General features: G+C 41.7%; 1 protein-coding gene and 1 long non-coding RNA gene across 2 annotated transcripts in view; both read right to left on the bottom strand.

Annotated features, from left to right (window-relative positions):
• Positions 1-2,802, bottom strand: part of LOC306818849 — a 5,342-nt gene extending 2,540 nt beyond the window's left edge. The window contains exon 1 of the long non-coding RNA XR_013778366.1: positions 2,485-2,802. This is a non-coding gene — a long non-coding RNA (uncharacterized lncRNA). The remainder of the gene's footprint in view (positions 1-2,484) is intronic.
• The window catches only part of ndfip2 (Nedd4 family interacting protein 2), a 187,568-nt gene that overhangs the window by 79,080 nt on the left and 92,969 nt on the right, over positions 1-15,519 (bottom strand). The window lies entirely within an intron of this gene.

Below are 15,519 nucleotides of genomic sequence, written 5' to 3'. Positions count from 1 at the left end.
TCTTTTCCCACAAAAAATCATTTCACTGACTTAAGACACAAGCGTGAACGCTACCAGGTACTCTTAGCTTTCAGTGCAACCGCCGCTGAATAAGATGACTACATTCAAGCGTCAAGACAGGGCCTAGAAATACAGGATTAGAAAACAGGGCAGGTCGCTGCAGCCTATAAATAGAGCAGTATATGGCTTAGTGTGAGAGCATCTTTCTTTTGATTAGAAACTATCGCCGTGGCAGCAGTTTGAAGTGAGCAGAGACGGCTGCCTGTATCCCCACAAATCAGGACGCATGTCATTACGCCACAATGGCTCCATTCCATTTGATCAAATTTAATTCGACGCGATGTGCGTTTGCCATGGACTCAAAGTCTTTGCCTTGTGCAAGGACATGCCTCAATTAACTACTATGCAACCCTGTTTTTTTTTTCTGGCTTTTATTTATTCATGATTGATTTCTGGGTAGGTGACTCGTAAAGATGAATAGGCTTGCATTGATTGAACGATTGATTGAGCGGATCAAGTCAAAGGACTGTGGGCTGTTTAAGCTAGCTGGCAGGAGGAGAACTAACATTAGCCTTTGGCCACAACAAGTCATTGCAAAACTTTCTTTACTGTGTTGGCTGCCTGAGCTTGGTAAAGAATGAATCCCATGAAATCCAATTCATACACCACCAACAGGAGTAACTTGGGGTCAAGCGTCTTGCCCAAGAAAACATCAGTACTTAAAAAAACAACAATGCTGTGAGACTGCATGTCCGCGCTCTTGCACACCTCCAAATCTGACTGTGTCCTCATGTTTGACTTGTTATCTAGATTTGATGGGTTTTTTTAAATCAATAAAACAAAGCAAAAAAGACACTTTACTTGGTGTTGTACTTCTGGATGGAAAGCAGTATTGGTGAGGAAAGGACGGACAACATTTGGTTTGCCGATGACTCAGTGGTGAAAAATGTATTCGGGCCAGCCACATGAACACACACAACGTGAAAACACAACAAAAAAAATGTTCTTTCCTTAACAAATGCCCTCTGCAGATAAAAACAGTTACACAACCAGAAAATCTCGCTCTCTTCACAACCTTCTCAAAAGTGACACACATCAACCAGTCTGCTGACCTCACACACACACTAAATACCCATCTACCTACCCTCATGTTTTTTTTCCCCCTTTCTTCTTGCTTTTACTCAATTCATTTCATTTTTAAACATGCCTGTGCACAGCCAGTAATCTTTTATGTTTTCACAGGAAGCACCTATTCCAATAAGCAAACAGGGCAATTATAGAGGCTTTAAGTTTTAAAACTTCTACTGCTAGGCAATTACATCCAAAGTCAATCCATTTCATTTTCGCCTGAACATTTAGCCGTTATGAAAAATAAGAACAGCTCTCTCCCCAGCTCAACCTGTGGTCGATAGAATTGATTCCCAACTGTTCAGTATAAAAAAAGAAAATGACTGAGCAATCAAACCAAACTTTACTGGATTATGCATTGGCCATGTTGTAAAGAATAATATTTTTCCTTTTTGGCCTAAATGCCCACAGTTTTAAACTTCAATCGTTCTGAAAGCGACTGGGAGAACAAAACCAAGGCTTCAACGTTGGAAAACATTTGGAGACAAAAGCACAGACACAGTCTCCTACAGGAGTACACAGTCTTGTAACTCTGCTTTTTTCCCCATTTTTTATTTTTAAATTTTATTTTATTTGATCCAGTAGATGTCGCCCTTGAGCACCAGCATGAAACAAAGCAAACTGCTGTTTGGCATCACACTGAAGCGTCCGCTCTCCTCAAACGACACATCTCTAATCTCCCTCCATGTCGCACAGTCTACCTTTAAGTGCTAAATCATTTGTAAATATGCGCTCAATATCTGTCAATTATTTCACAGACCGAGTTAAATTATTCAATGGCTCTTAATGCTGACACTGCCAATAAGTGAAAAATTCGGCTCTTTAGCTTCCATATTTTGTCCATGATGGGCAATAGTGCATGCATAATTAATTTCATCATCAAGTTTGAATACAGGATTAAGTGAATATTTCTTTTATAACATTCTAATATAATATATTATAGGCTATCAAATGATTGCCCTACTTAAAACCCAAGTGCATATATAATATTTACTAGTCACACATAAGGAAACAGCACATTTTTACAGCACACACACAGCTTTTATGATACTGGATCTGTGATAGGCCGCAGGTATTTGTAGTCAACAAACTCACAGTCATGGAGGTACTATGTCAGCTTTGCAACAGCTTGGCCCCTTTATGCACAGCATCAACCAGCCTACACACTGCTGAAATAGGCCCGTTTGTATAGTGCAGCACAAACCACCAAACAAACCCAAACAAGCGCAATATGTAAACCAGCACGCAGAGCGCACAACATAAAGCTGAGTACATGTGTGCAGTGAACGCATCAGTGTTAGGGAAACAGTTTAATTAACTGCTCGGCGGCAGCATTTAATGAACCAAAGTCTTTACCTTGAATTTCTACAGTTGCTTTTTTGCCGGTCTCCAAACCCGTCCGTCACGACTGGATCTCTCAGGGCTAATGAGCTTATTTTCAATTGCAGATGCTTCGATCCATTCAACCATAGCAGGTGTGTGCACGACCCAAAGTTTCTGTGCCGACATGACTCCCAGGAAAAACAAAGTTCGATGGCTGAAAGGGCCCCTCCAAAAAATCTGCCACCAGTGCCAACAGCAAAGTACAGGCAGGCGGTGGGCTCTTCAGGGTTTACTTCAGTCTTTGTCTTTGATTCCTGAGGCACAACTAGTACTTGATGTTGGTGAAGAAGCTGGCAATTGATGCTTTCTTGAACACTGGGATCTTCCGTTGTCTTTGTTTTTTTCATTTTGGAAGCTGTTGTTTGATGACAAAAATCCAAAATGTTTTATTTGGGCCATTGTGACAGCTCAATACTTGTACAGCATCAGTTCTGTCATTGGGTGACAAGCTTACATGTAAATGTCTGTTGACCATGATGCGTGGGAGAAAACAAATCTTTCAAGGTGAAATCAATCAAAAAGAAATTCAAACAATGTTCAGAACCAGGCAGGGAAACAAAAGTGGAGAGACAGAACACACTAAGGAGAGCATGACAATCTGACACAGGCCTAGTGGAAACACAGCTCTGCTGTGTATACACAGATCAGACTAATTGCAGATGAGACACAGGTGTGTTGGGAGGCAGTTTGATTAAAAAATAAATAAATAAATAAAAAAGTGGAGCTATGGCAGAAAGTCAGACTAAATATCATATACAAGCAGCGGGCTGCAAAATAAAAGGAGAAGTGAACACAAAACACAAGAAAACAAAAACAGCACATCACAACAACAGTCAACAAATTAAGAGGACTCAACAAAACCAATGGAAACAGCAGATGGTATTAATGATCCTTTTCCTCTAGATCTATCTCAGCAGCAGCTTGGCCGAGAGGTCAGGTTCATGAACATACATAATTGTGCACCTTGTCATCATCAGAGATAATGAGCTTTGCATACATGTATAAATAAGTTACAGATAACGGGTGCTAATAGGATGCAAACAACAATGGCCTGCGGGCTAAAGACGCTAACAAATCCTCAGATGACAGATGGATGCTTTTCAGAAACAGGAAGTCAGGTGTTTTTCAGATTGCAGGTTGAGGAGCTATCAGACTGGATGTCTATCGACCTATCTCCGTCTAGTGTGTGGAGGCAGCAGTTTAGCCGAGACTGTAAGGACTTGGTTTGGGAACTGGAGGGTTGCCGGTTCAAGTCTCAGTTGGACCAAATTTGGAAGTTGGTCTAGGGGTTGCAGGGCACTTGCAGAGTAATGCAAAGGTGCCCTTGAGCAAGGCATTAAAACCAATTGTGGTGTGTCAAAACCTCCACTCTTGGAGTTCATTTTCATCAAGTGTGCAGGTAGGAAAGAGTTTTTTTTTTTCTGTTGAAATGAAGCAGAAATCCGAAGCACAAGGATCATCTGTGTGAGTGAAAGGGGATAATTACAGAGATGTCCTCAGTACAACAAATGTTTTCATTAATTACCTTTCGAAGACGCCTATATATTTTCAGAGGAAAGAAGGAAAACTCTCACACACACACTTGTGCAGTAAACTGAGGTGTCATCGAGTGGAGCGTTGTGATTTTTTACAGCAGGTGCATCATGTTCTTCACAGCGACAGGAACATAATCTAGTCTTGGAATTCAGTGTCACCACCCACATTCAGATTTTTCTTCCTTCTCTTATGCCAACATTGATAAGAAGAACTAGGTTATGTTCCATCCTGAGGCTTCACAGGTAGGATACGATGCAACACCAACCTCACCTTGCATTTCAGAGCTTAAAAAAAAAAAAAAAACAACAAATTTTTACCAACATTCTTTGAGTCTTTTTAGGCTTGTGTGACTCAGAAGTTCTTTCCATTCTCATCGAAAGCTCACCAGCTCAATTTGACACTTTTATTTGACCCTGACCAAAAACCTTCCAGTACCTCCATTTGCTCCAACTAATGGGAGCACAACTGTTTCATCTGTGATGACTAAGCTAGTCCAAACACAGAAGATGAACATGGCGGCCTTTTTTATAATGGGAACCCATGCTGTTTGATTTAATAGCTCATTTTTTAGCTTCCACAACAACGTTTTTCTTGAAGTTCCATTGGAGAATTCTCTGCCCCTAATCAAATGTACTGAGCCTATTTCCTGTTTGTTGACACTTACAAGGTTTCTCCACATTATTTGACACACTCTGTGCTCAGTATAATGCCCCTTGCAATGTCTTTTTCCTCCCTTACACCACCCCCCCTTATGTAAATAAAGTGATGACGTCACACACGTTACACGTTACAGGCCCAGAACTCTGTTTTCCCCATCTTTGAAATATTAAAAGCAGTTTGAATGATTCAATGTGTAGCTCCTCCGTGATAAAAATGTACAGCGGGGGGCGCCTGTAGCGCAGTGGCAGCGCACGCATCACCATGTATGGAGGCTAGAGTCCTCACGCGGGCGGCCCGGGCTCGACCCCGGCCTGAGGCCCCCCCTTGAATGTCGATCCCCTCTCTCTCTCCCGACCCTCCGTTACCATCCACTCTCTCTCTCAAATAAAGGCAGAAAAGCCAGAAATACTAATGATGAAAAAAAAAATGTACAGCAGGGGCAAGAAAAGGATCTTCTTTCAAATTATGTTTTTTTTTGTTAATTTGACATGCAAGTACTGCAGTTCAATGTTTCCTGAGAGTGTTGTACGATTATACTATGTTACAGTTTGGCTTGTTGAATTAGTTCAAATTGAGAACATCTCTTATCTCATCATCTCTTTTATATATATATATATATATATATATATATATATATATATATATATATATACAAAACTACATGATTTAGGCTGGCAGTTTAAACAGGGCCTGTCTGCATCATGATGTAAGCCAGCTTGTCCGCTAACCTGCCTTGTTTACTCACTCACACGCTTAGTCACATCACCAGCCATGCCCAGTCATCTCGTCTCCTCTGAAGTGCATTTCAGGAAACCTGGTCAACATCATCTGTCTCTTCGTCTGTGGTCTGTGCTTTTTCGAAACAGGAACGTGGAATCTGTCGACGGAGGAGCTTGATTTTCAGCACGGAAAGCGTTCTTGTTTCCATTTGCAGTCGAGTTGTACTCCAAGCTGTGACTGATTACTTGCAGGCAGGTTTTTGCTAACGCAGGGGGGGAAAAAGTCAGTAAGTGGTAATGACTAATTATGTCAAACAATAACATAACAACGCCACTTTAGGGCTTGCACCCCAGGAAACACACAACGTATTACCGTAAATTCCGGACTATAAGCCGCTACTTTTTTCTCACACTTCGAGCACTGCGGCTTCTACTCCGGTGCGGCTAATGCATGGATTTTTTATGGGGGACAATGAGCTTCTGCCGCAAAAACATTTGACTTCGTCACGTCGGATCTTAATATCAGTCATTTTGCGCTTCATGCACGCACCCTCATGATGGAAAACACACGGAGAAATACATATGATGCAGCTTTCAAGTTAAAGGCGATCGACCTGGCTGTCAAAGAAGCTAACAGAGCTGCTGCACGTTAAGATGACACTGACAGCGACAACAGAGACTGAGGAAGTGAGTAATGAAGTCATTCTGAGGCTTTTTCTTGTGAAATATATTACGGTCATCTTTTTCATCAGCCGTGTTACAGACACCGTCGGCTAGGCTTCGTATTGTAACGGTTCATGTTGTAAAGTCAGTAGTTGATAATGTGTTCATAATTCCGATTATGTGGAGAGTCAGTGAATGCACCAGCGAGAACGTGTTGAGTGGCTGTATGAGAGAACGCTGGGGGAGAGAGTTGGATTGTTACAGCAAGTTATGTGTTGCTCTCTGCTGTAAACGGCGTGGTCACGGCCGACAATGATCGGTTATTAAAAGTTATTATTTGAACGCTCTCGTCGTCCTTTAACGTCCGTATGGACGCTACAGTATTTGCGGATGTTACCGGTAGCCTACGTCTGTGTAAATAGCTCTTGTTATAGCGTGGACACCTGCGGCTTATAATCAAGTGCGGCTTATATATGTACAAATACATTTATTTACTTATTTTTAGCCGGTGCGGCTTATATCCAGGTGCGCTCAATAGTACGGAATTTACGGTACTCTAAAAGGTAAGTAATGAAGGCAGATTTGAAGAGTGAAGAGGCAGAGACGTGTTTCACAAGAATTTAAGACGTTTATTGGAATAAATCAAAGGAAAACGTTGATTTTATTACAGAATCTAAAAAGTGTCGAAAAGAGGGAAAAGGTAAAGTTGAGATTTAAAACATCGACAATCCACAAATAACTCAAATTGGAGCTGCAGTCACTTTTGAGGAGGCAGACTACACTGAGGAAGGTGTGGGGGTTGCTACCACATACTCACCTTTGTGCAGCCCAGCAAATGTCACAGGCATCCAGACTTTAGTGCAGCTGGTTAGAGACCCAGTGCAAAGTGGAAGGACCTCACCCTGGGTACCTAGCCTGTCAACGTCGTGGCTCAGGAGCTGAAAGAAAAGCACACCTGATTAAATAACCGCAGCACAAGAAAAAAAAATCCAGTTGGCGGCAAGGTAAGAGAAACTGAACCAGTAAAGACAAAGTCCGAAAAACACATGGAACAAACAACTACTCCAAACAGAACCAACAAATCAAACAAACAACAGACTTTTACCGTGGCTTCATTTTTCAACCCGGATTATGATCTTGTGTTTCAAATGCAAAGGCCATGGGGGAGTCTGCTAAAGCCGCCTGTCTTCAATTGAATCAAGATTTTCACATCCTCAAGACGATGATTGCCAATATTTTTTGGAGAAATTGGTCGACTTGAGAAATTGTCTCCTTTCACCAATGTCATCCTGGAGAAGCAGCCTTCATTACAACTTACTGATAACATATCAACTAGATTTTGCTGAGGAAGATTAAATGATTCTCCTCCTTCTTGCATTTGGTCAGAAGCCTCTTCCACTGTCTGATACAGTATCAAAATCAGCTGAATTGTAATTTAGAATCAAATATCCACTCTAAGCTGTAAGTGAGGAATGTACTGTAGATTGTGATGAGGGAGGAAAACAGAGAAAATAATGACAGATTTAAAAGATACGGTGAAAGACAGGTGAGGCGTTTGTGACAATTCCCGTATCTCAACAGTTCCATCATTCTCGGAAAAAATTAACTTGACATTTCTGGGACGGAATAAATTGAAGCATTCTCCGGCCTCCTGCGAAGCAATAACAATCTACACAGCGCAGTATTGGCATTCGTTTATACAGAGACTCTCAGCAAGCTAAAGGTCGCATGTTTTTGAAATCAACATAACACCTCTGCAGAGCACACTGGAGCCGGGTCTTTGTGACAATAAAGCATGTCGAAGTCAGTTACAGGGCGAGATGAACAAACACGGTTTGTTCTGTACTGCCGCTCTGACATTTATTTGAATGTTGTGTGCTGCACTTTATGCACATTCCCTGACATGCTCTCAAACGTGTATGCATTGCATATCATACTGAGAGGCTTTGCTTCTACATTTCACACTAATTAATATTCATATCCTGCATGTTGTTTGTGGATGTTAAACGCTGTCAGTGTTCTTAGCATGCGAGGGCACGGAGCTGAAGAAGAATGTAAATTGAAAACTCCATAAAACATGACTTGAACAACGCCATGTGATTTACTTAGAGCATCGACCATGCAGTCGCACGTGTTGATGTGACTTTATCATTTCAATTTTTTTTTTCTTTCAGTTTGAGTTGGCTCTTTTTTTTTTTTTTTTTTTTTTTTTAAACTGAATGATGAGTTCTTGTTGTCTTAGAGCCGACACTCCATACCATCGGATTGTGTGACACTCCACCATCGTCTGACGCCCAGCCAACCTTAGCGGCAAGGAAGTGTGGACAACAAGAATGTGAGAAATACAATTCCTCCCTGCACATCACACCATATGCTCTTTTGTAAGTTTAGACAACATGTTATGAATTGCCCTTAATTTAAAGTTAAGTGGATGGATATTACCCCAGGTCTTCATTCTCCGTGAATCCGTAGAAACCAAAATCACATCATCCGTACGTGTATACTTGCGGTTTGCATCCCTTAAGAATGGATAAGCGGGGGTTGTGCACTCAAGGTCAGCAGTTTGCGTCTCCGGAGTAGATTTGAAAAACATCTGAGGAGGGAAAAAGAGTGAGGGAGTAATTCTTACCTCCCCTGTGGTCTCGCTAAGTGCTTTCCGTCTGGGCTTAAGCCTAGAATGTTTCCAGATTAGCTCCAGATAATTTTGATCACAGAAGAAAAAAAACACACAGTTTACACAGTTGTCACCGTTCTTTTGGCTGGTTGTCTGTCTTGATATGCCGGCCCTGTGTTTCACTGGCGACAAGTCCACTGACAGCTGGGATCAGCTCCAGCCCTCTGTGACCCTGAATGGGAAAAAAATCTGCACAGATAATGGCAGGATGGAAGAAGTGCAGCGAACATAACGTCCTTGTGCAAAAGGTTAGGATTTGTAAAATCTCAACCTTCAAATAAAACTAGTTCTGCAGCGGTTTGATATCAGACACCGCGGCCTTTCTGACAAAACAGGTCACAGGTGAAAAATGAAATTTGACTAAGCTGATTTGTATTATTGTTATCAGTCCATTTATTCTTACTATTGGTCAGAGGGCATGAAGAAGGCGCACTTAAGCCTTTCTGAATCTTTTTAAGTGAAAAAAAAAGAAAAAACAGTGTCCTCTTTTGGTCAGAAGGTAGAGAGTTTGAAATATTTCCCGACTATATCAACCTGTGCACGTTTATATGCTGTCATGAGTATCTCATACGAATTCATCTGCTCATCCTTCAATATTTCTCCAATCTGCACTTGAAGCATTATGTCAAGGCTGGGCTAAAGCATCAAATCAGGCATGATGAATCGATTTCAGACTTTTTCTTTCAGTATTGCATGTCATTTCCGTCAGCAAGTCTGAAGATCCATCAATTTTTTGGTGCATATTATTTTTTTCCCCCCCGAGAGAGGGCATGGCTGGAGCCAGACTCGTCATGAAATATTCATTTGATATGGACATTTTCTTTATGAGATTCATCACGAGAAACTACAGAACAGACACAATTAGCGAATGGTAATATGTCATTTTTGATGAAGGTCATGTGAGTGATTCCGTGCTGTATATCATTTGGGTCGAATATTAATTTGAAGGAGAAATCAAAGTTGAACTCAAGGCAGGATAATCTTCATATTTCCAGACAATGCAAACACGACCATCAGTGAAACTTCAAAGAGGAGATTATTTTTTTTGTCTATATTTGGTTTTATTTAAACCCACAGTTTTGTGACATCGCCGTCTCACAGGCTTTTTCTTTTCTGAATCAGCTCCCACGGGACACAACTGTCATTGAATTATAAATACATAAACGTCATCGCCGTCTTCATGGCAGGCCACTTCTGCCTCAAGAGAACAATTTGAAACCTCTGAAATGTAGTTGAACATTCCGGTTTAGAGCTCCACAAATGGAGCTTTTTTTTTTTTTTTTCTTTTGCACAAGCTGGAGGAGAGAGCTATGGGCAAATTGCTCAGGTTAATGACTCTTTGAATTATTCATGTTTCGGTCTAAGTGAAATGGGGGAGTCTGAGTAATCTCGCCGACAGTAGTCATGGTACTCTTTCTAAAAAAAAAAAAAAAAAATCTGCTACTTGACGCAGAGAACCCTGTTTTTAACCCTTTCCAGTTTTCCACATGTAGTTTCCCTATTTGATGAAGTTGTCCCCTTTACATATCTTCATGTTTTCATTATTTTATTGAATTAAAGGGGACTGTATGCCTCTCATTAAATGCACTCTCTAAAATTTCAACGACAAAGGTTATGCCAACCAATCCAACTGACCATCTGCAGGGGCCGCCTTGCTTCCCTCGCCTGGTCGGAGGGCCAACTGTTGGATAGGGAGCGATTTTTTTTTACAAATTTTGACATGTTAGTGGGGAGAGCAAGAAACGGGAGAGAGTGGAGAATGACATACTGTACCGGCTGGACTTGAACCAGGGCCGCCTGCTTGGGGGACTTTAGCCTCTTACATGGGGTGCGACCTAACCGCTAGGCTTAGGAGAAAAAAAAAACATTGAGGAAACATTGAGAACAACAAACCCGAAAGAAGAGATTAATCCACAATCTATTGACATAAAGAAGGGTGAGCTTGGTTTATGCTTTAATTACTGATACAGCCTAAGTTACTGCCATTGACTTTCTCATCAATAACATTCACATGGTTGGACTTTTATTTGGATATTTGCAGCTGCCGTAAATGTCCCATGTCCTCTTGTATGTTGCGTCTTGCCCTCTAGTGTGAGTCCTAATTCACTCCCGAGGGGATTATAGAGAGATGATTTGAGTAATGATATGTAGGCGTTTCCTCATCCAACCCCCCCCTTAACCTTCTAAGATCAAACCTATCTCTGCTTTTATTTCTGTGTTTACCTTCAGGAGGAGCCATTTGCATCATTTTTTGAGCTCCCTCCTGGAGCCAAACCACCTACTCCCTTGACACACACACACACACACACACACACTTGATCACCCACTCTCGCACAAATCGCCTTCTCGAAAGAGATTGTCTCCTCCCATTGCGCAGTTGTAACTTCAGTGGGGTTAGAACACAATTGCGCTCTTCGCCCCTTGAAATATCATCTGAAACGGTAAAGAAAAACGAGGAGAGAGAGAGAGAGAGAGAGAGAGAGAGAGAGAGAGAGAGAGAGAGATGGGGCCGGTTGTGGCAGAGGGGAGCAAGCAGAAATGAGGGCAGGTGGAAGGGAGATAAGGAACGTTAGCTGTGCTCATAAGATGATGATTCAGAGAGGGAACGGCAGGGAACAGAGTTCAAATGGGCTGAGCTTTCAAACAGCACCTTAATCATTCCAACCGTGTGTAGCTTCTTATGGCGTGCCAAAACCTCTGCAGGAGGAAAGGATGATTCCTGCATATAAAAATGGGAAATGGAGATCAAAACAGAGTAATATCACAGCAGGAAGACACCACGCAGGGGTGATGATATACATGAAAAAACATTTAAAGGCAATTCAAAATGTGACACACAGTACGTTAAAAGCAAGAGAAGACATCTAAGGAGTCATTGATACAACAGACCAGGAAGTCGTCACTGCATAAAAACATGATGTCCTGCATTAAAGGCGATGCAAAAAAAAAAAACCCAAAAAACTGCTGAGGGTGTCCTCCCAGAGTTTAAAAGTAAAAAAAATAAAAAATAAAATTAGATAGCGTTCAAAACTGCAGGGCTTTTAAAGCTTTAATTGCATGAGATAACGCCGTAAAAGGATTAGAAAACCTGTCTGATTCATAAAAAATTCAACAAGCAGAAAAACTTGTACAAGAACGCACTGGTTTCACTCGGCTGAGTGAGTCACGCCACAGCTCCAGAAACACACGCGCGCACACTTAAAAATTGCAGATATATTGAACGATGAGGCGAGAGTGCCATGCTTAATTTCAGACCGGAGCATTTTATTATTATTTTTAACGTAACTTGAACTAGTAATTAGCTTGCATGCAGTGAGCGTTAGCTTTTTTTGGCAAGGGCAGCGAGGTGCTTCTCTCTCTCTCTCTCTCCAAATAGTTGAACCAGAGACGAAATGAGACACATTTTGCATGATCGTAGAGTGGGATACCAGCAGACGCCAGACGATCACATCATTGTTCATGTCCCTTTATGTAAGTGCCACAGTGGCCCTCGTAAAAACACCCAATGTTGCCTTTTTTTTCCTTTTTTTTTAGATGGACCCACATATTGAGCTCATGTTAAATAAAATGTTATTTTAGATATTACAAGCAGGAGTGCTACCAACAGGGTGCGAAATACATAGTGGCTATTAGCCCCCCCCCCCCCCCCCCAACACAGGGCTTAAAGTAAAGATGCTTAAGTACTAGCACCAGCATGTTTTATGAACATAACGGAACAGCTCATTTTGCACCCTGTGTACCCGTAGAATACAAACTTGTTTGCACTGTTTTGAATAAGATGCAGAAATCTAATCAATTAAGTCATGGCATGGAATCATGAGAGTGATTCTGTCTTCTGATCGTCAAACAGAGAGGACAACGTGTCCTACCTTTCCTCAAGGATTTCATTTGCTCGGTTTTTGTTTTTTTTTACTGGATGGACAGCATAATGAGCTGTTCAATAAAGTAATAGATATTTTAAGGACAACTTCAAATGAAGCTTCTTTCCACACCTCAGCATCAATAGGCAATCAGGATATCAAGTGGGCTGAGTTTCTTTCACAAAGTTTCAGAAATGCTCAGATTAGGAGGGTCAGCTCCTTCTCATCAGATGTTGGATTTGTGTGGGCGGCGAGGTTTCTCCGAAGACTTTTTAAGCAGTTCTGTCGGGGTATTGTCAGCTCAACAGCATGTCTAGACAGCAGGCACATCAGAAGGGTTTTATGCTTACATGTCTTATAAAACAGATGCACTTTTGTTTATGAGGCAAACGCTCGCCCTGCTTCGAAGGAAAGGCCATTTGAAATGAGCAAAGGAGACACAGATTTGTCGACAAGTCGGCAACTACTGAAAGTTGCCATGCTGTTGCTCTGTGTGCTGCTTTTTAATTATTTAGATATCTGAATGTAAACATTGGAATAAAAATATACATATTACACCTTTGACCCCAAGTTGCTCCCGCTGATTCGTCGGTGGTGTATGAATGTGTTCTGACTTCCGATGGCCTCTTCCCATTGCACCCTCGGCCATTAATGTGAAAATACGTTGCGTCGTCAGAAGACGAGAAGTGCTCTTGATTCCATCTACCATCCCCGTTTCCAACGCACACCTACATATATACATCACTTCTCAAGTCTGTGCTTGAAACTAAAGCCTCATTTCTTGATATAAACGGCGAAGTCAACCAACCCTGCTCTTGTTTCCGTTAATATAAAATACACCACGCTGCCGACTCCTGAGATGTTTTCTCTGCTTTTAGCAAGTTTTCTATTCCTATAGAGAGCACAGAGGCTTTTTCAGAAACACATTTTTAGAGCATTAATCAAGCAGAACTCGGCTCCTATATTCTTTTGAGAAATGGTGTTTACAGAGAAGGAGCAGCGAGTGAAAACATCACCTCAGTTTGTAGAGTTGGAAAGTTGAAGCAATATAATTCTGACCTACAAGCCGGCATAAAAAAAAAAAACAACGCTATGCTTTCAGTAGGAGCTGAATATATTCTCTACCTCCCGTTTGGTATCTGTACAGCCTTTCCTCAACGCTATCTTGTACTTCTCCCTAACTGCAAAAGTTTTCAGAGTTTTCTTTGCAATGCATTGAACTTATCCACCAAGAGTCCTTCCCCCAGCTTTTTAGTTCACATGGTGCATCGACTGGTTGGATGACTTTTTACTGGATGCATGTTAAACTTAAGCTGTAACTTGAGGAGCTAAAATACCAGGATGGCAACACTTGCAAACAAGACAAGAGTGGATAAATTAGACGAAAGGCTCGATTAAAACCAACATATAGACTCGGTACGTCCCACACATGAATCAGACGCATGTGTTGTCTGAGTGCATGATAAATGAACAGTCGAGACGGGAACGCTGCAGACCGCATCCCACTCAACACACTTCAGAACACGAGATCAAGGCTCGCTCAATTAAGAATAATTTTCCATGGGGCTTTATGCTAATCCAGCGCCATTGCTACACTACGGGCGAGACTGCCGTACATATTTAATACATGTTGGTTGATGAGAGTCGATCTTCAAAGCATCTCCGACGACGGGTTGCAATCTCCCTCTCGCTGCTAACGTCGATCAGCGAGTCTTCTCCACACTGTTTCAGAATGACTCACCCAGCTGGAGACTAAAAATAGCTTATAAGTCTCTCTCCTTGGCTCCCAATTCCCCCCTCCATCTCTTTGCCCCCCTCTTTGCTTCTTGTTGTCTCTTTGCTATCACCTATCTCTGCATTTTATTTCCATGCAAATACCCGCAAACTGGTGAATTAGAGTATGACTCATCAGTGTCCTTTGGTAAAAAAGCAACCAGGCAGTGGGAGAAACAAAAGGAAAAGATGATGTGGCACAGCTGGGAAATGATGAACTGGGAATATGGGTCATGACAAGATGATGTAATCAGAGCTTAAATCAGACAAAGGGAAATGATATGGCTACGTCTACCAGCCTGTGCCCATGAAGTCAGGATTTTGATCCTCTATTAAAAGAAGCCAAATCAGATTAATCCAAATGAAAATAGTTCAGCAATACTGCGCCGCATCCTGAGAGTCTGCTTTTTTAAGTCACTTGCATTCTTTTGATTCCATTCACTTGCAGAGATTTCCACTCCACAGAGGACGACTGCAGTGTTGTTCTGTCGGCCACTGAGCTCTTCAATGATAGTGTTAAGTGTGCCACTCAAAAGCACCTTGACAATAGTTGCTGATGGAGGACAGGTTGTTCCCCTCTCAGGACTTTTAGCCAATACATCAGACTTATTCACTCTCTTATTACACATAATCAATCAGTGAGGCACGTCCTGCATCTCTAATAAAAGAAGATTCCAAATTATATCGCTGTTTTAAAACCTGAATTGTATAAAGGTAATGCTGGGAATAACGTCGCACCCGATTTTGACTGCGTTCCAGTTGAGAGTTTGCAAAACGTTGGACGAGCAACATGAACACATCCAGGGGCAAGAACGAAGCCAGGGTTTTAGAAAATAGTGACGTCCACATTTCCTTCTCTTGATTCATTATATTCATGCCTTTCAGGGCATTCTAAATTCATGGCTATAACATGGAATGCTATTTTTGAAGTGGGGTTGTATGAGCTACCTGTCATGACCTACCTTGCCTTATGTTTTAGGAGCTGTGTCCTGGGTTACAACTGTTACTCATACAGATAAAAAAAAAAGAAAAACAGAATAAAGGTGGAGGCCTCTGCATGTCCCTGCAAAGACTTGACCTGCCCAGTGACCGATAATCCATGATGCTTCAGCCATTGTTGTTG

This window comes from Symphodus melops, assembly GCF_947650265.1.
Source record: "Symphodus melops genome assembly, chromosome: 23".
In the NCBI taxonomy this organism is placed as follows: domain Eukaryota; kingdom Metazoa; phylum Chordata; class Actinopteri; order Labriformes; family Labridae; genus Symphodus; species Symphodus melops.
The sequence above is the reverse complement of the archived record's forward strand: the minus strand, read 5'-3'. Positions and strand labels throughout refer to the sequence as shown.